Source organism: Dermacentor silvarum, chromosome 11 (assembly GCF_013339745.2).
Source record: "Dermacentor silvarum isolate Dsil-2018 chromosome 11, BIME_Dsil_1.4, whole genome shotgun sequence".
Lineage (NCBI taxonomy): Eukaryota > Metazoa > Arthropoda > Arachnida > Ixodida > Ixodidae > Dermacentor > Dermacentor silvarum.
In genome coordinates this window covers 52797091-52819768 of record NC_051164.1, presented here as the reverse complement: position 1 = coordinate 52819768, position 22678 = coordinate 52797091, and the positions used below count along the sequence as shown (strand labels likewise).

The following is a 22678-nucleotide window of genomic DNA, read 5'->3' as shown; positions in this document are numbered from 1 at the left end:
GAGCAACCAACTTTACGCACCTTCACCCAGCCAAGTCAATCCGTGATAAGCCTACGAGCCATGAAATCGACAAATGAATTCGTAATCAGCGGCGTATAATGAATCAATCTTTATTACACATGTTAGTTGAGAGAAAGCGATAACCGCAATCTTTTCTTCTAGCGTACGAACTTCACACATTACCACGAATCGAGCCCAGTGTTGTGCTAAATTAGAGCCGTTACTTCGATGGCCGCCGCCATGTTTGCTGACGAAAGCTTTTGGGGCAGGTTTTGGGGCTCCCGTGAACACAAAATAATGTTGAATCGGTGAAATCGATGAAATAGCTTTCCCGACGCAAAACCCAAACACAGCTGCCGCCTTGCGCATGCGCAGTGGCTTCGACGCTATTTCTTTGGGGCCCCAAAACGTTTGAGGCCGCTATACTAAAACTCTAATAATTGCTGGGGTTTTACGTGCGAAAACCACGATATGATTGGGAGGCATGATGCAGAGGGGGACTCCGGATTAATTTTGGCCACTTCAGGTTCTTTAACGTGCACCTAAGTACACGGGTGTTCCTGCATTTCGCCTTGATCGAAATGCGGCCGCCGTGGCCGGGAATCAAACCCGCGTTCTCGAGCCAGCAGCACGACACCTCACAAGTTAAGCTAACACGGTGGGTGAAGTTCATGTCACGTGGTGCACTGATGTCGTCGTGGCAAACATGTTTTGATATTAGCAGAATGAGTATCTGCATTCATGACGTTACGGGCAAACCATCTAGAAGTAAAAGCACCAGAGCCCACCTTTGGCTCGGGGTCTCGCTCCCATTCTTTTTTATACGTTCTCGCATACTTGGCCCACTTCCCCATGTATGGATTTTCCTCTCTGAGGAGGATCCGATCTTACGTCCAACCTATCAAAATGAATATCGAATCTAAGCACGAAGAAAAATTCCTCTAGCTGGAAAAGGAAAATGGCAGTAAAGCTTCGCGCCGGAAACGTGGAGTAGGTCGAAAACTGTGCCCGGCGCGATACTTCATCCGGAAGACATGGCCATGAACACGCTGGAGCGTGTCATCCACCCGTGCTTCCCTTCTTTCATGTCGGTGCCACAATCGCCCGATGGCCCCGACCATGTTAGTACAGTATAATGCAAAAAACCCACTACTCCCAGGTTCATCCCGATGCCCGGGGATCGGGCGCCGAACGGTCAAGCAGGGTGCTAGTTACGTGCATCAAAGATCCAAGCCACTGGCTCAGACAACGGTGCAGAGAGGGAAGGGAAAGGCGGGGGGTGGGGGGGGGGGGGATTTCACGCACGCACACACGCACAGCCACGCGGCCGGCTCAACCAGCTATAACATAGCCTTCGAGATTTGCTTCTACCCGATCAGAGCCACCTCTGGAGCGTGGATTAGGGCGCCATTTATAGCCCAAACACAGCCAAGTCGCAGATTTTCAGTAGCCCAAATATAGCCACATAGCGAACTCGTCCAAGTCGACACCAAAAAAATTTTCCCGTAGCCCGAATTTGGCTATGTATAGCCAAACATGGCAACACTGAATAAGGCAAGCTCATCACCGCGCGCTCGAGAAAGGACGCGACATTGTATTTCTGTGGTTGCTGAGCAACTGCGGAATTGCCGACGACGACAGCGCAGATGAAGGTGCTCGCTCGGCTCATCAAAAACATCAGCGGGTGCCTATACCGCTCTCTAGAACGGATGCTGCGCGGCAAGTTCAATCAATTGCTCGTCAAATCACACTTCTACGATGGAATTCACCGGTTTTCAGTAACTCACGCTTGCACTCTCTCGACCCTAACTTGCGACTTCGCCTGCCACTTGGACTCTCCCGTCGCGAAACAACTTTACTGTGTCGCGTGTGGTTGGGCGTCGCATTTACAAATGCCTGTTCATTCCTAATAGAAATGACCATCAGTGCGGCGTGCAATTTGTGCGGGTGGGATGAGACTAGAGCACCTATTGTGTCATTGACTGACCTTTGACGTTTAACGACGTACTCTAAAAGCTCAACGTATCTACAAACCACAGGCAAACTTGCCACGCACGGAAGACCCCTGCTTTTTATAGCCGTTTCAATAAGGTTAGCGGTTATTTTATACGTAACTGCATAGAAAACAACGTGCTTACCTTTCTGGAAGCGGAAAAAGTGGCAGTGTTGTCCTTCCCAAAGTTGACCACCGCGCAGAACGTCTTGTGGCCTTTCTTCTGCTTTCCCGACAATGCTGTAACGTAGTAGTGACGGTGAAGAAAACAGTCGTAAAACTGTGCATGACGAAACTAATATTTTATTGGGCTAACCTATGCCCGCAAAAGCAAGCTACACTCGAAGCACAACGATAGCGGCGAACGCAGTCGGCGATCGTCGAAATCTGATCAGCAGCGAAACGCGTCGGCTTTTATACATGAGTCATCGAAGGTTCCAGAGTAATCCCTGGTGCCCGCGTGTCTTCCAGAAAGTACTAGATGCATCGCTCATACAATCAGATTACATAAGCGTCGCTGACAACGGACAACGGATAGAAGCATCGATAACAATCGAGAAACTTCCCATACAAGTTGGCGTGTCCTGCGCCGAGCGATAACATTTAACATTTGTTAGCCGGTGAAAAGCGGTCACCGGTGAAAGATGAACAAGTACACGTGTGAATACTGCAACACTGGCCGATATAGAAACGACATCTTGCAGCGCACAGTAGACGGCAGAGGCGTACACATCTGCAGAGAGCGCCGGGGGCTGACGAACAGAATGGCAGCCGAAGCGATAACAGCGACAGCGCCGCCCGTTGGCGCAGGGAATGAATACGACCAAACACAATAAAGCACGCCAAAAACAGAGAACACGAGGAAACAGAATTTATTTCTACAAACAATTCCGTTAATTTACTTTGTCTGTAGGTTCCAAAGAGTCAAATAAGTAAAAAGCATTTATTTTCCGTTGGCCACCAGAAACATAGCGACGCTATTGCCAGAACCGAAACTAGTCCAGCTGGCCACCCAGTGGCATTGCTACCAGTAATATGCTTGCGTCATTCTAGCGATAACCTTACATTAGAAAGTTTTTCGTACTCTCCATGCTTCCTCGACAGCCAATGCGCATGCGTCGTGCGTGGCCCTTTTTCAGTTCCGAACGGACACTTGCGCTGTTCAGTCTTCGTATCTGTTACCGCCGAGGAAGGAACCAAAGTTCACTTGTTCCCGCTGAACAGCTGTAACGCACACGCAAAGCCCAGGACAAGCCGCACAAGAACCGAGGAAGCCTCTTACAATCATGGTGGACAACGGGAGGTAAGCCTTCCCAATTTTTATCATTTCCAGTGATTAGTGTTAGCAAGAGTCAGCCAGGGATGCAGTCTGTAGCAGTCTCATGTGTTTCGGCCGAAAAGACATTGCTCGGAACAGATACTCATTACTTTTTACAGTGTAATTGTTTTTTTCGTACTGGCGTATAAGCGCGTGGGAGCTTCTAAAATGCTTATTTGTATTGCGCGGCTGTGGCTGCTGACGTGCCTATTCCCTTTCTCATTTTAGGCTCGGCGAAATAGTGACCAGAATATAGGTAAATAAAACAATTTCATAAATAAATAAAAATAACATTTTCGCTGTGCGTGGACAGTGATTTCACAAATAGCCGGACTATAATATGGCGATGTGCAGGCCCAAACAGGATGTGTGCGCAAGACGCACCAAAGACGTGAAATCTTTGTACGTGTCTCACATCTTTGTGAACTACATAATGTGGACGTTTCCAGAGGCAAGCATTTTCAACAGACGTCGCGTCATGGTGCAGATTAACAGCTCTCATGCTTTCATTGGGTCAGCATAGGTAAATAATGCCAAAAAGAAAACGCAAGACAAAAAAAAAAGAAAAAAAAATTCCGCGGGAAGAAGCTTTGCAGGCCAGCTGCACCAGTATTCTGCGCTCAAAAGCTTTCTTAACTTACCTTTTCTTATCCCGCACTGAAATTCTCTATTGCGAGTTCTGCGTACTATCTGCGTTTCGAATAAGTTTTCGGAGCTCTGCAAGGGTAGGGTAGAACCGTACTTTTCATGCAAGGCACTGAAGCGCACGTAAAAATAAGATATTTCCTCGTGTTCTTTTTTTTTCTTGTGCCGACGTCAGCGTACCTGTACAGTCTAGCGTCATTTGAAGGTTATCGCATAGAGAAATGGTTATCGCTCGAACGTCGACCGGCCCGTTTCGGCACAGTGAAAATCAAGATTTTGTATTCTTTTGCGTCGGTCGCTGTTCTATGCTACAACAGTCATCCCCCACAACGAACTCGCCACCATTTCTCTCGATTTTAAGTTTTACATTCGTTGCGTTCAAGCTACCGTTTTGCAGAAATGATATCGAGGCGGGAGTGTGAACAGCCAGTGGAAGCGCGGCGCCCTTTCCAATTTGTTTCCAAAAGCGGCCGCTGCAAATCGGCCGATGTAGGGTTCGAGGCTATTTTCCACGCGCTCGCGTGTTCGAGCTCATATTGCTCACGATAGTACCTGTACAGTCTAGCGTGATTTCAAGGTTATCGCATAAAGAAATGGTTATCGCTCGACCGTCGACCGGGCTAGCGGCACGTGCGCTAGCCCGGGCCGCTAGCCCGGGCTCGAGATTGCATTCAAGATTTCGCATTCTTCTCTCCCTCGTTGGCTGTTCTATGCTACAACGGTCATCCGCCACAACGAACTCGCCACCCTTTCTCTCGATTTTAAGTTTTCCATTCGTTGCGCTCACGCGTAGACTTGGTTGCCTCTTATCTTCGCGGACGATAACAAAATCTCTGATAATACCGAAGCATGAGTTGCACGCAATACCGTCACTGCCTGTTCCCTTAAGCAAAAAAAAAAAAAAAAAAAAAAAAGAAAGAAAGAAAGAAAAAGCGCCTTCCTCGAACGGGAGTGCCCGCAGCTTAAGGAACAGCATAAAAGAGTGAGGGAAGCTAGCCTGACACTTCCCTCTCTTCGAAAGGAGGGGACTGTACTAGACCGTGCTAGACTGTACGTAGTACCGCAAATAACCCGCTCAACGCGCCCTGCGTGTCTCGTCAAACGTCCAATCGTCACACGTTTATGCGCAAATAGTGGACATGTCGCTATAGCTTCGAAAATGACTGTCTTCTTGCAGGACATACGAGTTCAGTCTCGTTCAGACCAAAGCTTAGCACGAATGAAACACGTACAGAGTCGGAAATGTGGACCCGCGAATCGCACATCACTGAACTTTCATTACCGCTGTCGCGATAGTCTTTCACGCGAAGCCAACTGAAATGCGGATGTGTCGATGCGGTCGTTTGGTTTTGTTGAAGTCAAATTCTAACGTAACAGTTTGCCTTAGTAAGTATGTGGCATTATTCATTTTGGTCGCTCACAGAACCCTAAAATTCCGTTCACGGAAACCAGTTAGGGAACCCCCTGTGTTATGCCTAAGGGACAAAATATGTAGAAGGCTCCAGGTGCACATAGGTGATTACACGAAACGGCACTATAGTGCGTGCTGCGTTTTGTTTTGGCAAAAAATGAGCCCTGGTGTCAATGCTGCAGCAATCTGTGTACTAAGTCATCGTTCTTCGCCTACTTCTAGGAGCGCTGACAGAAGCACGGAAGGCCAAGCAAACCGGAACTATGTGTGTGACGTGTGCTACCAAACTTACACGCATTCATCAAGCCTGGCAAGACATCGACGCGCACACTCGGGTGAAATTCTCCATAAATGCCCGGATTGCCGCATGACTTTCACCCGGAAATCCAGCCTGGACCAGCATATGAGGTCACAGCATTGTCAATGTCGCATCTGCGGGGCTACGTTTCCTAATACTTACGCACTGAACACGCATATGGTCGCGCACACATTGGGATTAGTGGAATAGATACGATGATTTAAACGATTTGCCGAGCAGTCCGCTAGTAAACAGTTTACGCAGCGCGTATGGGGACGCGACCGAGGAACACAAAGTTTTGTGTACCTTCGAATTTCTGCACAAGCATGAAGACAATAGCTGGATCATAAACTACCATTGGCGAAATAATGAGCGAGCGCGTTATGCGTTGTTCAGCCCTGCTAAACATCCGGATCAAATAATGAAGCGACGATCTCCGATTGTTGAGAATTGCTAGACTATGTGACATACTATGGTGCTGTTTCTACGAGACTTGCTTTGCTTATGTATACTATAGACGGCAAGAAAAACGTTCCACAGTAGTAGCTACCTGACAAACGTAAGAAGTTTGCTCATTTATCTTGTTTGACTACAGCTCAGGCGTGGCTGCATGGGAAGCTTTTATCGTTGCTGAGTGAAAATATCTAGAAATGCTTTGTTCGCGGTTTTTATTTCAAGATATTTGATCTGTTTCTTTATTTCGTGCTAGAATTGCGAAACGTGAAACTGTATTATTGGTCCCACAGAAAGACAATAAATGTATGGTAAACAATCAACTGTCTGCTGTTTCTAGCGCTTCGCGACTTTTATTCCCCAGATGAACCATCGCTAATTCCGTTTCGATACCTCAATTACATGCTATCCGCTTGAAAATAATGGGAAAACAAACACGTTTAATTGCCGTAAAGGTCGGTATACAAGATGCGCATTCACATGTTATGTTATTGCCGCCATTGCCAACGACAAAAAACTAATTCCTCGTAAGACTTTTCTGGTTTGTTCACATCATCGCGGATAATACGAATGAACCTATGCAAAATTCTATCGTTCTCCAAAGTAAATGAGTCGTTTAGGCAGGCAGCTTTAGATTACTGTACATTACGGTATGTTTACTGCTCTCCGCATCCGCGAAAAAGGCCTGTGTTTGTGGCGTGTTACATGCGATGCTCTTATCTGTGCTTCATCAAGTATCTAAGCTTCTCATTAGGCTTTTATACTTATTTCGAATTTACGTACGTGGTGAGCAAGAACACAGCAATCTATAAAATTGCCACAAATGACGAAAAACGTTCTCAACACGATCAAATTACCGCTGGCGAAATTAAGTGGCGAGGAGATACGGAACTGAAGAAGTGTCTATAAACGCTGTGCGTACGTACCGCTGACGAGACTATGCTTACTGGGTGCGAGAACTCCAATGACCACTGCGGCGGCTCCCCCTCTTCCTCGGCTCAAATGAAGGAGACAGTTCTTATTCGACTGTTAAGATGCGTAGCCACGAAACGCTAGCTACTGCTCCCTCCAGTGCGCTTTGGGATGTGCATAGAGTCCCCGAAATCTTACAGGACCGTTTACCGACGGATTGCCTCGTCCCAAAATGTTTCTCACGTCAACCTAGTTCGACGAACGTAAGCGAAAAAGCGTCGGTGTCGCTTGAAGTCGTTATGCGGCTCTGATGTCTGATGTGCGCGGTGCCCTACTGGAATAGAAATTAAACACCGAACGTTATAACTAGCACCCGCCCCCTCCCCCAAAACGAGTAAGCGACATTACTTGAATGCACTAAAACATTTTATTTTCAACAACTACTCTATAGTTACCACTGCACATACCACCAGCTGACACACACCTTAGAGCGGTCGCCGCTAGAGCGGTCCATAAATTATCGTGGGTTGTGGCTGCGGGACTTTTTTTTCTATAGTACGACAGGCAAACGCTGAACCCAGCGCGTGGCAATTTTTGTCATGTGCAGGGCTTTGTGAAGTATGTTCTGCACAGAGCCTGCACTCACGTTAACCTGCTGTAGTACTCCTTCAACACTTATCCGCTGGTCAGCGAGTATACCAGAGCCTCCACTTGCGCAGCAATCTGTGGTTCACCATCGAGCGACGGGGGGCTACTTTGTTCTTCGTTGTCCAGGCTTGTTTGACCGCACTAAAACCACCTGCGCCATTTGACGACAGTGTCCTAAGCCGGGGCATTGTCACCGTACACCGCCCCCAGCTCGGCGTGAATCTTTTGTCATCTTGCCCCTTCAAATACATAAAGCCGATAACTGCTCGTGTTTCAACTTTCCCGATGGATGCTATCATTTTTGTTTGGCACCCTAGCGGTATTGTGCGGTACTATATAGAAGGCTAGTTTTATATTGCGCTACATCTAGACAGACGCATGCTCATTTTGATGCCTACCATGCACGCCTTCTATAAATATATGGCAATTTGATAATACAAACATTACGAACCCCGCTCGTGTAAACGCAAATTACGATTTGTTTTTTCAACTTTTTGTGCCTCAAATAAGGGAACTTTATTAAGATTCATGTTTTGCCACTAAATTCACGATTTTGAAATTCTACGCATAAGCCCACTGCCCTGCCTGTGGACTAACGGCAACATTTAACAATGTCCTGTGGGACTGTGAAGCCATCGGCTCCGCCTTCAGCGAGGATAGGTGGGCTGCGCTTTTGGGCAGCCCCGAACTCAACGACCAAACCCTGGCCGTCCAGAGTGCCCGCGATCGGGCCGTCAAGCTCGGCTTGTCGGTCCCTACGTGGGACTAGCCGGGTGGCGCGGGGTGTCCCCTGCGTCTTCTCTGGACCTCAATAAAGTTATTTCACTCACTCCCTCATAAGCCCACCACACAGCAGTAACTTGAAAGATGCAATTGCCGCCGTGCACGGGAGGACGCGTCCACAGCCAGAATAGTTATCTGCGCTAAGTATTTTTTGTACGTTGGGAGTAAATATTGATCGGAAGCAGTCTGCAATGTTGGGCCTTTTCGCGGGTAAAAATAAATAAAGGAAAAGAAATGTATGCGCACCCAGTGCACATGAATATGGGCATTATGTGAAACAAAGGTATCGTGAAGCGGTCGATTAAATCGTATAAAACGAGTGCTTTGCATCAGGCCTTGATTTTAGAGCGAGAGCTTTAGTACTCCGAATACAAACCCAGAAAACGCCTGGTTCAGCAAATCTGACCTTCAAGATCAGCCAAGGTCAAACTGGGACTTAGCCTTCCTCTACCGGCGGAGGCTGCGAGCGTCGCGTGGGCGCCCATATCTTGAAAGCGATCTGCGATGTGGACAAAGTGCGCGGTCGCGCGTGCCTCAACTTCAAAGCGATCTGCGATTTGTGCAAAGTGCGCCGAGTGCTGGCAGCTTCGTATGCGCTGTGCTGAAGGTCAATTCGCTCGCTGTTGCTGCCGCGCGCAGCAGCATGTGTGTGTTGTATTCTGGTAAATTAGTGCGTAGATGCAGTAGTTGCTGAATGCGCCGAGCAGCGTCCGTGTCTTTTCCCAAAGCAAGCAAACCGCGCTATCGCTCGGTAAACTTAGTTTACCCGCATTCAACCACGGCCAAATCTTCTTATATTCAACGCGTGACCTCACGTAATGTTTACGTGCCGCAAAGCACACCGGTTACAGCGTTGATGTTACATAATACATAAGTTTATGCCCTACACCATTCAGATGCTAAGTTGGGAAGCAAACAGCAGTTCGAAAGAATGCACACAATGAGACGTTGACGGAGGCACGTCACGAGTACGAACATTGTGTTTGAGGTTTGTTGAGAGGAGAACGGTAAGGAGAGGTGTGTACAGAGAGAGAAAGAAACGTTTATTAGTGAAACAGTGTCCCGAGCGAGGCCCGGTATCACCCTGAGGTGGGAAGGTTCCTAAGTCCAGGTACCCTCTGGCTTCGACTTCCCTCTTGGACCTGGCGACGAGTTGTCGTTGGTCCTCCAGATCCCCGAGGGCGAGCTTGGCCTCCCACTTTTAGACTGGGTCGTCTTCGTTTGCTTGTGGTGCTCGGTTCGCGTCCGTTTCCGGCTGCATTTCGCTGACTTCCTGCCACGGGCATTCCAGGAACAAGTTATTGGGAAGCAAACAGCAGTTCTAAAGAATGCACACAATGAGACGTCGACGGAGGCACGTCACGAATACGAACAATGTGTTTGATGTTTGTTGAGAGCAGAACGGTAAGGGCAGGTGGGCACGGAGAGACGTATTTATTTATTTATTTATTTTTTATTTTTTTACGAGAGGTGCAAAGTTGGCTCTATTTTTTCTCGGTTGGTCCGCGTGCTCATTGCTTAATGGAAACTGGGCTGCGAACACGGGATAAGTGACATGAAGCATGTGTGCGACGTGAGGAAAGGCTGAATCATATGCGCAGAATGGGCGGGCGCGTTATCATGATGAAGCTGCCAAGTTTTCGTTGTGCGCAGATCCAGTGGTGTGCGCCGCACAGCATCACAAAGGGGACGACGGACCCTCTGGTAGTGTGCCTTTGTGATGGTTTTGCCTTGTGAAGCGTACTGAAGATGCACATCCCCACAGGAGTCGAAGAAAACTGTTAACGTGACCTTGACATTGCTGCCGACCTGCCGTGTTTTAGGGACGAAGCACCTTAGGGTCGTGGCTTGTCCGTCTGTCCACGTTGTCCGTGCTCACGACCAACGTTAGCCGCGCCGTAGCCACAGCAACCAGGAGGGCGGCAGGGCGCATGCGCACGCGGTCTCCTCCTCGCCAGCTCCTAGATCACTTCCCCCCCCCCCTCCCCCCGCTTCTCTTCTCTCCGCGGCGCGCTCCCTTAATCCCCACGCAAAAGACGTCGAACGAGATCCCATACTAACGAAAACAGACGTCCTTTGCTTTACCGAAACGTGGATTCTTCCCCGTCATCTGCACAGAAAAAGCAGAGCTTTCGGCGGGTGGTGTTGGGATGTACGTGAAATTACCAGAGACCGCGGTAGATCTGGACCTACCAATAACGAGGCAATCTCACAACGCCGAACACGCTGCAATAAAACTATCCAACGGAACCGTCGTCATGAGAGTGTACTTGCCCCGAATCTCTCCCGAGGCAACGTAGAAAAGTACTTCGACCTAGCCATGCGCGAATACGAAACAAAGTACAAGAACAACCCCTTCGTACTTGTCGGAGACTTCAACGTAGACATCACGGACAGCGACTGGCTTGTGCAGTATATGACGTCTCGATACGCTCTATGACGCATTTCGTATGACTAGAAACAACCAAAAACCACCAGGGGAACGGTCATAGACCTTTTCTTTGCCAACTTCAGGCTAGATCCGATCGAAGAACCATTGGCTCTACATTTAACAGACCACAAAGCAGTGATAATGAAGGGAAAACGGAATCCAGAACTCAACACGACATACGAGTTCTGACAAATAAAACATTGTATATACTGTACAGAAGCAGCAATTGAAGTGGGAGGTAAGGCACCAAAGCAACCTGTAGGGAAGCTCTCCCAAGAAACAAAGGACCTAATAAAGAAACGACAAAACATGAAAGTGTCCAACTCAAGAGATCAGATAGAATTCACTGAACTGTCAAAACTGGTCAACAAGAAGAAAGTAATAGATATTCGAAATTATAACGTGGGGAAAATTGAGGAAGCCGTAAAATATGGACGCAGCATGAAATCAGTAAGAAGAAAACTAGGCATAGGACAAGGCAAGATGTATGCACTGAAAGATAAGCCTGGTAATATCATCAGCAATTTCGATGACATAGTAAAAGCAGCAGAAGAATTCTATACTGACCTGTACAGTAGCCAAAACAGCCAAGCTTCTTCCATTCGAAATAGTGATGAACCGGATACAGAAGCTCCTTCTATAACTAGCGATTAAGTTAGAAGGGCCTTGAAAGACATGACCAGGGGAAAAGCGCCTGGAGAAGATGGAATAACAGTAGATTAAATCAAAGATGGAGGAGATATCATGCTTGAAAAGCTTGCGGCCCTTTATACGCAATGCCTCACAACTTCAAGTGTACCAGAGAGCTGGAAGAACGCCAACATTATACTTATCCATAAGAAGGGAGACGTTAAAGAATTGAAGAATTACAGACCCATTAGCTTGCTTTCAGTATTGTATAAGATATTCACCAAGATAATTTCCAATAGAATCAGGACAACACTTGACTTCAGTCAACCAAGAGAACAGGCTGGCTTCAGGAAGGGGTATTCTACGATGGACCATATCCATGCCACCAATCAGGTAATCGAGAAATCTGCGGAGTACAATCAACCTCTCTATATGGCTTTCATAGATTATGAAAAGGCATTCGATTCAGTAGAGATATCAGCAGTCATAGAGGCATTGCGTAATCAAGGAGTGGAGGAGGCATACGTGAATATCTTGGCAAATATCTACAAGGATTCCACAGCTACCTTGGTTCTCCACAAGAAAAGTAGAAAGATACCTATCAAGAAAGGGGTCAGGCAAGGAGACACAATCTCTCCAATTCTATTCACTGCATGCTTAGAAGAAGTATTCAAGCTCTTAGACTGGGAAGGATTAGGAGTGAGGATCGATGGCGGATATCTCAGCAACCTTAATTCGGTTTGCAGATGACATTGTCCTATTGAGCAACAATGGAGAGGAATTACAACAAATGATTGAGGACCTTCATCGAGAAAGTGCAAGAATTGGGTTGAAGATGAATATGCAGAAGACAAAGATAATGTTCAATAGCCTGGCAAGGGAACAGGAATTCAGGATCGCCCGTCAGCCTCTAGAATCTGTAAAGGAATATGTTTATCTAGGTCAATTACTCACAGGGGACCCTGATCATGAGAAAGAAATTTACAGAAGAATAAAATTGGGTTGGAGTGCATACGGCAGGCATTGCCAAATCCTGACTGGGAGCTTACCACTGTCGTTGAAAAGAAAAGTGTACAATCATTGCATTCTACCGGTGCTAACATACGGGGCAGAAACTTGGAGGTTAACAAAGAAGCTCGAGAACAAGTTAAGGACCGCACAAAGAGCAATGGAACGAAAACTCTTAGGAGTAACATTAAGAGACAGGAAGAGAGCGGTGTGGATCAGAGAACAAACGGGGGTAGACGATATTCTAGTTGACATTAAGCGGAAGAAATGGAGCTGGGCAGGCCATGTAATGCGTAGGATGGATAACCGGTGGACCATTAGGGTTACAGAATGGATACCAAGAGAAGGGAAGCACAGTCGAGGACGGCAGAAAGTCAGGTGGGATGATGAGGTTAGGAAATTCGCAGGCGCAAGTTGGAATACGCTAGCGCAAGACAGGGGTAATTGGTGATCGCAGGGAGAGGCCTTCGTCCTGCAGTGGACATAAATATAGGCTGATGATGATGATGATGATGATATACTGTACACACGCGTTGTCACTCATTTACATGCGCGAGTGGGCAATCTCACGGGTGGTTTACGGTAAGAATGATCCCCAGTGCTTCACCCACCCATCATGATTCACTTTGTGGAGATGCTTGGAATTTTTTTTTTGCCTCTTGGATGCCGGATGTTTCCACTGTAATGACTGCATCTTGGTTTCTGGATCATACCCATAAACTCACGACTTATCACCAGTGATCACGATGTTCACAAAGATGGTCACTGTTTGCATTGTCCAGCAGGTCCTGTGCTGGACCGTGTCAAGGCGCACATCTTAAAAAGTATCGTTCCGATGCTATGAACAGGTACCACACGATATCGGAACACAAAAGCATACGTAATAAAGAAAAATAACAAAGCAACGATGTCCCAGAGTTCCTTAGAGCTTGTGGAAGGGCTTAAGGCGCACAAAATGGACTACTTAGCCTTTTCCGGCGCCAATTAGTTCTGTTGATTTAAAACCTACTTTCACCGCATTTCTTACATCTTCAGAATCATAAAATGCTTACAGTTTCGCAATAGATTAAGGGTTTTCAGTTCTTCAGTGAGTTTTCTGAAGTGTACAGAATGTGGACTCCATGGGAAAACTCACTAGAGGTACATCAGATATGCGAACATTAACTATTTCATGTCTACCAGGCTTTATAATCACCTATCCATCCACTCGAAAATTATTACTGGCGCAACACACTGAAAAACAATGAAAGAAGTGAACCCGCGACATACAATGACATCATACCCTATTGGTGAAGCAGCGCACTGGCCAGGACAAAGTGGACAGACACAAGAATACAATGATACACTCACACCAAGCAAAGTACCCAAGCCTCTACCTTCATACTCGTTTCACTAAAACAATTTGCCTGTGTAATTCAAACTTGCAGCACTATTTCCATCAGAGCGTGCCGAACTGTACGGGACACATTTTAAATATCCTTACATAAATCAATGCTTTTGCTGCTGATGCACTATCTCGGTGCATGCAATTGTGTACATAGCGTCGGATACGAATAACGGCCTGAGCGGCGCCGCTGTGATTGCGTGCCACCCGTCACTACCTCATAGCCCCGTCCGCCTATTCGTCGAAATTTCATGTAGATTCCGGAAAACCGTGGAAGTAGCTTTTCACTTAGTCCACGTTGGCGTGGCGGCGTCCGTACCCAAACACGGCCGCCGGGCGGGTATTCTACATAGCGTCGTGGAAGACTGTAGCGTCGGTTCTCCGTCCTTGTCTGGTTCTTGATGCGTAAGCAGGCGAGTTGCGATTCTTCGGCGCGCTGCAGATAGGTGGCGTCGTTGAGATTCTCTTCGGTGGTGACGTACGGTAGCATGGCGTTGAGAGCCACTGTTCGGTTCGTTCCGTGAACCAGCTTGAACTGCGTGATCTGAATTGTTTCTTGCTCTGGGGTGCTGTAAGCGAAGGTTACGTACGGAAGGGGGGCATCCCACGTCTTGTGCTAGACGTCCGTGCACATTCCAGTCGAGGTTATCAGGTGACTTCCAGCTGCCAGGACTTGGGGGCCATCCCATGCAGTCATGACTCTGTCCGAATTCACAGTGAAGGATTCATTTAGACAGTGTATTTTTTCTTTTGCAAACCTCACCGGGTGTCGTGACTGTGGGTGCTGCGGCCTCCGCGGCAGCAGCGGCGACGACTATGCGGGGAAAGAAAAAAAGAACCAGAAAGCTCGCCATCGCGAATCCGCGGCTGTATGGTAATGAGGAAGTAAGCGCTTCTTGCGGATAGAACTAATTCCAATTCTTACGTAAGCATGCGCATGCTGCCTCTGAAACCAAGATGCGTTGAAGGCGTCCGTCCTACTCGCTAGTGTAGTCGCGAACTTCGCCTAACAAAACGCTCGGTATAATTTGTGTGCACCCGCGCTTGTGCGGAGTGAGCGTGAGTGAGAGTGTGTATGTGCACGCGTGCTCGTGTTTGGACTCTTTACGCACTCGCATAAAATTTTGCTGTATAAAGATTCCAACTCTTGGGATCTGCTGCAGTTTTTTTTTTTTTTTTTTTTTGCTTCAAGGCTTCGTTAAAATGGTAGCATGTCGTTTTTACGTCGTGGAGATGGATCCTGCGTCGGCGGTCGAGAATCTTTGGCATTTAGACAAACAGCAACCGCACCTTCATCGGTTGTTGCTTTTAGTTTACCAGATATAGGCTCACAGACAGGCCAAGGATTGGGCCAGTGTACTGGGGGCGATGCAGTGAGAGGTAGTGCCCTGGCGACGGCGATCGGGGAAAGTTGTCGGGGTCTTCACTTAGTTGCACCCAAGTAGTCAGCGATTTCACGTGGTCGCTCGCCTTGCTGCGGATGCAAAGAGTTGACGGCAAAACCTCGTAGTTCCGTCTCATGGCATGAGCATCAGCAATAGACGTGGACGGCTTCTCTGCAGTGGCGGCAAAGCGGACGGTGCACGGATGCACACGATACGTCTGCTTCTCGGGGCGTTGCGTCGGGGTGGGTTTCCAGTCAGCTTTCCGTATCTTCAAACAATGATCCGCCGAAGAACTGTGGCTCCTTTGGCTGTTGCAACACAGTATTTGCCGGCGACACGAGGACTGTCATTGTGGCTGCTGAATGAGCCATGATCATCCCAGTCTTCTCGGGCAGACGTCCGTACTCTGGCGGTATAGTCGTAGCCTGCAGCTCACTCGCCGTCCCATGAAGACGTTATCTTCATGGGACGGCGATTGTCTTCGCGGCTTGCAGGCTGTATCCGGTCACAAGGAAGCACCTCTACAAGATGTCACGTTGTAGTGACGGCGAACAACACAGCAGCAAGAACCGTGAGTCACGAAAGTAACTCTTTGTTTGGCGAACGTGAACCAAGAAAACAAGTAACACTCGGGCAGAAAGATAGCATATGCGGCGATCGTCCGAGGAGTGGTTTGTGGCCAACCAGCGTCGGCTATTCACGCATGCTTCATCGAAGACTCCAGCGTAATCGGTGGTGCTCGCGCGCATTTCCGAATGCACGACTCTATTCGCTTCGCGCGTGCGATCTGAATACAATAGGTTCGACTACAACATAAACAAAAGATAAACTGTGCGAGAACGATCGAGAATGTTGTGATACATGCAGGCGCGTCATGCACTGAGCGGTAACTTAACATTTGTTAGCCGGTGAAACGTGTTCGCAGGAAAAATATATTATACAAGTACGCGTGTGAATATACCTAAATCTGCAACTTGCCATGCCATTGCTGGCACGGATAAGTTTGTCACGCCAGGCTAAAAAGATTATAGAGCTGCAACCACAGAGCAGTGCGAGTCAAAACATACTGCTTCCGAGTGGATAAAAACTGCCCTTTAAAAGTGACAGATTCCGCTAGAATAAAACAACTATAAATTTTCGCAGTGGGGGAACATATCCTATAGTGAAGCTGCAAGCGATTTCAATCTAATACACTCTCACTGCTGTTATCAACTAAGTTTATGGCACAAAACGAAGGTCTTCGGTATCAATGCAAGAGTCAAAGAGAGAACCAACATGCAGTCAATGCATTGATCAAAATTTAAGGGAAATACGTTTTCCTATGTGGACAACGCGGCGTTATACTGTCATAAAAGCTTCTGCAAGTGCGTTCTCTCGAAATCAACAGGGCGTAAGGAGCTCAATTAATGGCAGAGATTACTTTTTAGTTGACAAGAAAACGGTCCTTACTTTTTTAAATGCTTCCTGATAAGACATATTCCCTCCTATTCACATTGCAAAATTATTAAAACGATGGAAAATTAAAACTTCTTTACAGTACACTGTCAAAACACTTGCATAAAACATTTAAGTAAACGAGGAGTCAATGATCTTATCCGGACATCAAAAAGCACTCTCGCAGCCCGTTAGGGTTTGAAATGAGTTTGAAATGAGTTTGCTAAAGCTACGGAACTATCTGCGCATCTGCGCAAACAATAGAACAATCTGCGCACACAATCGTAGAACACTACGGTTTACATTCGCATTTGTACCGATAAGGACAATGGAAAGTGCAACGCCACGCTACCTAGACGAACTGTATATATCTTTATTTCACTACGCGCGTCACGCATTCTATTCCCAGCCGTCACTATGGGTAGGCCGCGGGTGCACCGCACGGCAGAAGAGGCTGCCGTACGCGAACGTAAGCGCGAGCGCGATGGTATTTATCGGCAACGGCATACTGTCCGTGAAAGTGTGAGTGTGTGCGTGCAATCAACGGCTACACGATCTAAAATAAAGCCTATGTAACTTAACGAAATGTGTATTCATTCAACTTCAACGGTTCAAAAAATACAATCCTAAACAAGCACTCAAATCACATGCATCGCATTGGGTCGCTCGGCATTTCTTAGGTTCGTTGCGTTCGTTGGCTTTGTACTTTCGCTTTGATTCAGTTTGCATGGGCGAAAGCTTCGTATTCAACCATCTTTCTTTAAGAAAGGGGCTTTGATTTTTGCATGCAATGACAGGACATGAATTTTGTTTTTCGCCTTGTCCGTTTCACTGTACGGATAAGTACGCTATTGAATAAACATACTCAAACACTGGTAATGTTTTAGGGAGTTCCTTTCTTCACGTCGCGACTACAAGTGCTCAGGGCAGATCAAAGACCCGTGTACATTTTGTGCACGTTCAGCATACTTTCTGTGTCAGTGTCATATTCAAAGCGCACTTCTGTAACTCTAACAGCCTCACGTATGCCAGTCCTTTGTGCACGAATGATGCCTCCAAATCTGCTTTGATGGAACAGGTCCGAGTTTGTATAACTTCAGTTGCTCTTTCAGTTGATCTTTCTTTGCCTCTTCCATCGACTTTCCTGCTGCTGTCTACTGCTGGCTTCTCTCTTTCCAAATTGCACTTGTGGAATGCGTGGTTCATAATAAAAGTGATGTGGTCATGATTTGGCTAGAAGAACTGTTCCATTATATAACCCAAAAGCATGAACGCTTTAAACAATAAATAACGCATTTAAGCAGAAGGTTTATAGAAGAGGCCCAATCTAAACACATCATGAACCGAGAAATAGTTTCTCTCCACAACCACTGCACCTATCTTGAAGAAGTTTTCTTCGGAATTAAATTTTAACTCTTGCCACTGTATGGAATGCGTACGCACCCACAAACGCACGCACGAACACGCACACACACAAACAGGCACACATACATGCATACGTAAGAACACGCACACATACTGTACTCACGCACAAGCAAACGCAGGCAGATCGCACTAGGCACGCGGCCTGAGTTCGCACAAGACGGTTCATGCTGTAAGGCCGTCCCTGAGTGTAGGGCTCGGTGCCGGGCTTGTTCAGAGAAAAAAGGGACTAGAAAGTGTCGTTGCTTACGCTAGCAGGTCGCTATCGCAAGCAGAAGCCAATTATTCCACGGCGGAAGGAAAAGAGTGCGTTTGGATTATTTGGGCTACGGCTAAATTTCGCCCTTGCCTGTACGGCAGGTTCTTCAAAGTAGATCACTGCACGAACTCGCGCCTACCCGAAAACCCGGGCCAGATGGAATAACTTTCATGGCCGGCTCACGCCGGGCCTAGGTCGGGCCTGGGTTGGGCCCTGGCCTGATGCTCTGGGCTTTGAAACGGACCCGGGTTTGAGCCCAGACCCGGCCCGAGCCTGATGCTCTGGGCTTTCAGTCGGGCCTGAGTTTGAGGCGGCGGGCTCGGGTGAGATCGGGCTTGCTTTTGGTACACTCTTAATCTGTTTGCGGATAGGTGGCGTACATACGTTCCGGATATATTAACTAGAACTAGTGCTGTTTAATGTGGCAAAACCCACTTGGAGAAGGTTTACTTGGAAAACCGTATTTGCGTTGCTTGTTGCTGTCTGACTTCTGTGGAGCAGCCGAGAAGTAAGTCGATCAGCCGCACGTTCCAATGATTTTTTCTTTCCACTCACTGCGAGAATGTTCAAGTAAAGCATATCTCTCACTATATTTAGTCTTTTGATTTACTACGCTATATTTGAAATTTTAATTTATAATAGTAGTAACCAATGTTACAGAATAATTATATTTATTACTTATCGTCGCGAGAGCACTGACAGGCTTCCAATGCGGGGAATGTTCGTCAAAGCTGGCATGGTGAATTTTCTCAAAGCATTTAGGGAAATGGAATCTCGCCAACAGTCGTCCTGCACGGCGCCAGCAGACGTCACTTCGCAATGCCGGCACGTCTGGGGAAGAAATGCATACAAAACGCGCAAAGAAACTTCTCCGCCGCAGTACCTAAGCAAAGTCAGACATTCAAGGAGCGAATGTCTCCAGATTTTTTTCTGTCGCGCCCGCTCGTACTCACGCCTGCGCACAAACGGCTGGTGATTCCTGAAATGAGACACTCGTGAAACACAGCGGCGCGCCAGCAAGACCACAGCAGCAGCAGCAGCGCCCGGAAAGTCGGGAGAAGAGGCAAAGAAAAGCTTCGCTTTAAAAATAGATAATCAATCTCACATGTAGGGACACTTGCGCTATCAATGCAGCCTTCGTGCTGGCATCGAGCAACTTCATTCCCTTGCTGGACAACGCGACGCAGTGTTCCAGCTCCGTGGCCTTGAAATTTAGCTCGTTAAACTCGAGGTGCGTTTCAGCTCGAATTTAACCTTTCGTCTGGCAACTTCAGTCTGTGGAACCATCCGTCACGTGACCCGATACCTCAGTCTCTTCCCTCGCCGTGGTGAAGCAGGTTCTCCGGGTACGAAGCAGCCGTCCTCGCGCAATGTTCATGACTTTCCCGACTATACAGGTTAGTTATATTGACTATTCTTGTAAATATAGTACCGGACACTGCTTGTTTACCGCGATGCCATGCCCTTACGACTCGGGATGGCGCGGCGCCGTTGGAATCAATAGGAACGCGGTTGCTCTTGAAATGATCTTTGGCTGTGTACGTGTTCGGCACTTGTGCGTGAAAACCATCCGATGTTTCGGACGACGACTCGTCAAGCTCGGACTGTAGGAACCGGTTGCAATGCCGATGGAAGCTCGTTGGTAATTGGTTGATTGTTTTGTTCCTAAGAGTTGTCGTTCGATAGATCGGATTGTGTACACGCACATATTGTGTTGCACGTCCAAGCCATCCGATACACCACAAGTGATCACTGCTGCGACTGTCTGAAATCTCTTGCAAATTTGTTAAAAACTTTTTATATATGGTAGGTGGTGACTATGGTATGACGGGCAGGGTGGGTATTACAGTCACGTTTATTAGGAAATACTTGTCATAACCAATCGACCTGTCGGTCGATGCGTGCTGGAAAGACGGACGCTTGAACTGCTATGGAAATTTGTGAACTAATAACAACCCTTTCGGCGCGCTACTGCTCATAGTCGTTACGAAAAGTCCGGTTCTACTGCGTACATTTGTTGCGGGCTTTGTTGTGCTTCTCTAGCACCGTTAATCTACAGCCTGTGTTAAAGATTCACCAGATGTCACAACTACCTTAATAAACCTAAACCTATTAATCGAATGGAAAGGCCCTGGGGTCATGTTCTGGTCGTGGCTACAGGCAGATTTACCCCCGGGGCCATCCACTCAGACAAAAATTAAAATCCACACATGGCACTTCGAAGACAGGACTGTCTGCATTGAGTAACCGTGTAGTCATGCTCGAGAATGCGCAACCAGTGCGTAATACCGTCCTGATGCTAAAGGGGACGTCAGACTATAGACGCGGTGTTGCTTCACGAGTATCGTCGACGCAAATATTTAAACGTGCAGGAACCCCCGAGCATTTGGTGAGCACGATAACATGGAGGTGTAAACGCTTAGTGTTTATGGTTAGCGACGTGTGTTCTGTGTTTCATGTGTTACCGGCGTATTAACATTAGCACTGTGGCTTGGGTTCTTTGGTCTATCTTCAATCAACGTAATAGCAGTATAAAAAGTGCTCGCAGAAGATCATATATACAACTAGGCATGCACTTATTTCCAAACGGCGTGCTATGGCTAATGCCCACGCCAAACCTAGGTGATGTCTTTCGAATAAAATTGTAGCGGAAGGTCAGCGCTGGTTCTGTTTAACGCATGTCTTCCTTGGGTCATTGTGCTCTGGTATCATGCTAATTGCTCAAGTAAATTGAAATTCAGCTTAATAAGGACAGACTGGGGTTACAGCGCAATTTTTTTCAAACGGGGAAAAATGTGCGGTTATTATGAGGCTCAGTTCGAAGCGTGGAAGTCATGATAGCATGCTTCCGGAAACGGGCAAGATGCTCATCTCAATCGCCTATTATTTCGCACCCGCAATGTTGACGAATAAAGCTGCTGCAGTTTGTCTGGCGCCAAAAGTGTTCTTTGTAGATAACGTTCGTAAACGCATATCTTTACAGCGCAAATTTTTATGAAGGACCGTTTTAAAGCGGCTGGAAACGCGTCGAGGAACGCCGGATTGCACTTGACTTCTAGCACAAGAGGGAAAGGGTGACGCAATGCCTGCCGTAGAAATGCGTCTATAGTGCTTCCACTTGATAAATTCTTTCGACAGTGACAGCGCTTAATCTTATATTTTGCAACCGAGCGCAGCGGTAAAGGTGTTGAGCTGCTAAGCACGAGGTCGCGGGATAAAATCCCGCCACGGCGGCCGCATTTCGATGGGGGCGAAATGTTGCACCCGTGATTTAGGTGCACTTTAAATAACCCCTGGTAGTTCAAATTATTCCGGAGTTCGTCACTACGGTGTGCTTCATAATCAGATCGAGGTTCCGGCACGTAAAACCCCATAATTTAAGTAATTCTAACAGCGGGAAAGAATAGCTGGTGAGCAAAATGAACGGGCTGCTGCTCGCCAACTTGTGCTTGTTGAGAGCACTCGAGTCAATACGTGTGCTCTCATTTGTCTTTCACAGTGTTCTCAAAGTTAAACTATCAGTAATTTTTTACACAGTTCTATGAACAGTGGATCAACACCCGGTACAGATGGCTTACCAGTCGAATTTTACCGGCCCTGCTGGCCAGAAGTAAGCACGGCCTTGGTATCTCTTCTTAACGGAATTCTTGCACGGGAAGGTATTCCTAAATCGTTTAATCGGGGCCGCGTGATAATCTTGCCAAAGCCAGACTCCAACCTTGCCGAACCCTCATCCTGGAGGCCCATAATTCTGCTCAACACAGACTATAAGATATTCACAACTCTTCTTGTAAATCGCATGAAGGTATTATTGCCTAAAATAGTCAGTGTGCATCAAACATGTTCCGTGCCTGGTCGGAGTATATTTTCATCTCTCCACTTAACACGTGATATCATACAATACACAACAGCGCGTGAAGCTTCAGGAGTATTGGTAAGTTTAGACCAAGCCAAAGCGTTCGACCGCTTAGAACACCTGTACTTATTTGAGGTGTTACGATGCTATAAGTTTCCCGAAGAGTTTGTAGATATCCTGCGGATGTTGTATTCAGGAACAACAGCCGAGATACTACTTAACAGCACTTTAACTCCTAGGTTTGATGTGACAAGGGGAGTGCGGCAGGGCTGTCCTTTGTCACCTCCATTGTTTGTGCTTGCGATTGACCCATTGTTAAGGCGTTTTAGGGAGAGCTCGCTTATAAGGGGTCTTCCTATGCCGGGCAATGGGTGCATAAAAGTGTCAGCGTATGCGGATGACATTACT

General features: G+C 47.2%; 1 protein-coding gene and 1 long non-coding RNA gene across 2 annotated transcripts in view; both read left to right on the top strand.

The window, feature by feature from the left end:
- The first annotated feature begins 2869 nt into the window (after window positions 1–2869).
- On the top strand, window positions 2870–6441 carry LOC119434074 (uncharacterized). The gene is made up of 2 exons (XR_005188526.2): window positions 2870–3296; window positions 5590–6441. It is a non-coding gene; the product is annotated as an uncharacterized LOC119434074 (long non-coding RNA).
- A 13116-nt stretch (window positions 6442–19557) lies between these two features.
- Window positions 19558–22678, top strand: part of LOC119433007 (uncharacterized) — a 280121-nt gene continuing 277000 nt past the window's right edge. The window contains exon 1 of the mRNA XM_037700162.2: window positions 19558–19811. The gene's annotated coding sequence lies outside the window, so the exon portion shown is untranslated. The remainder of the gene's footprint in view (window positions 19812–22678) is intronic.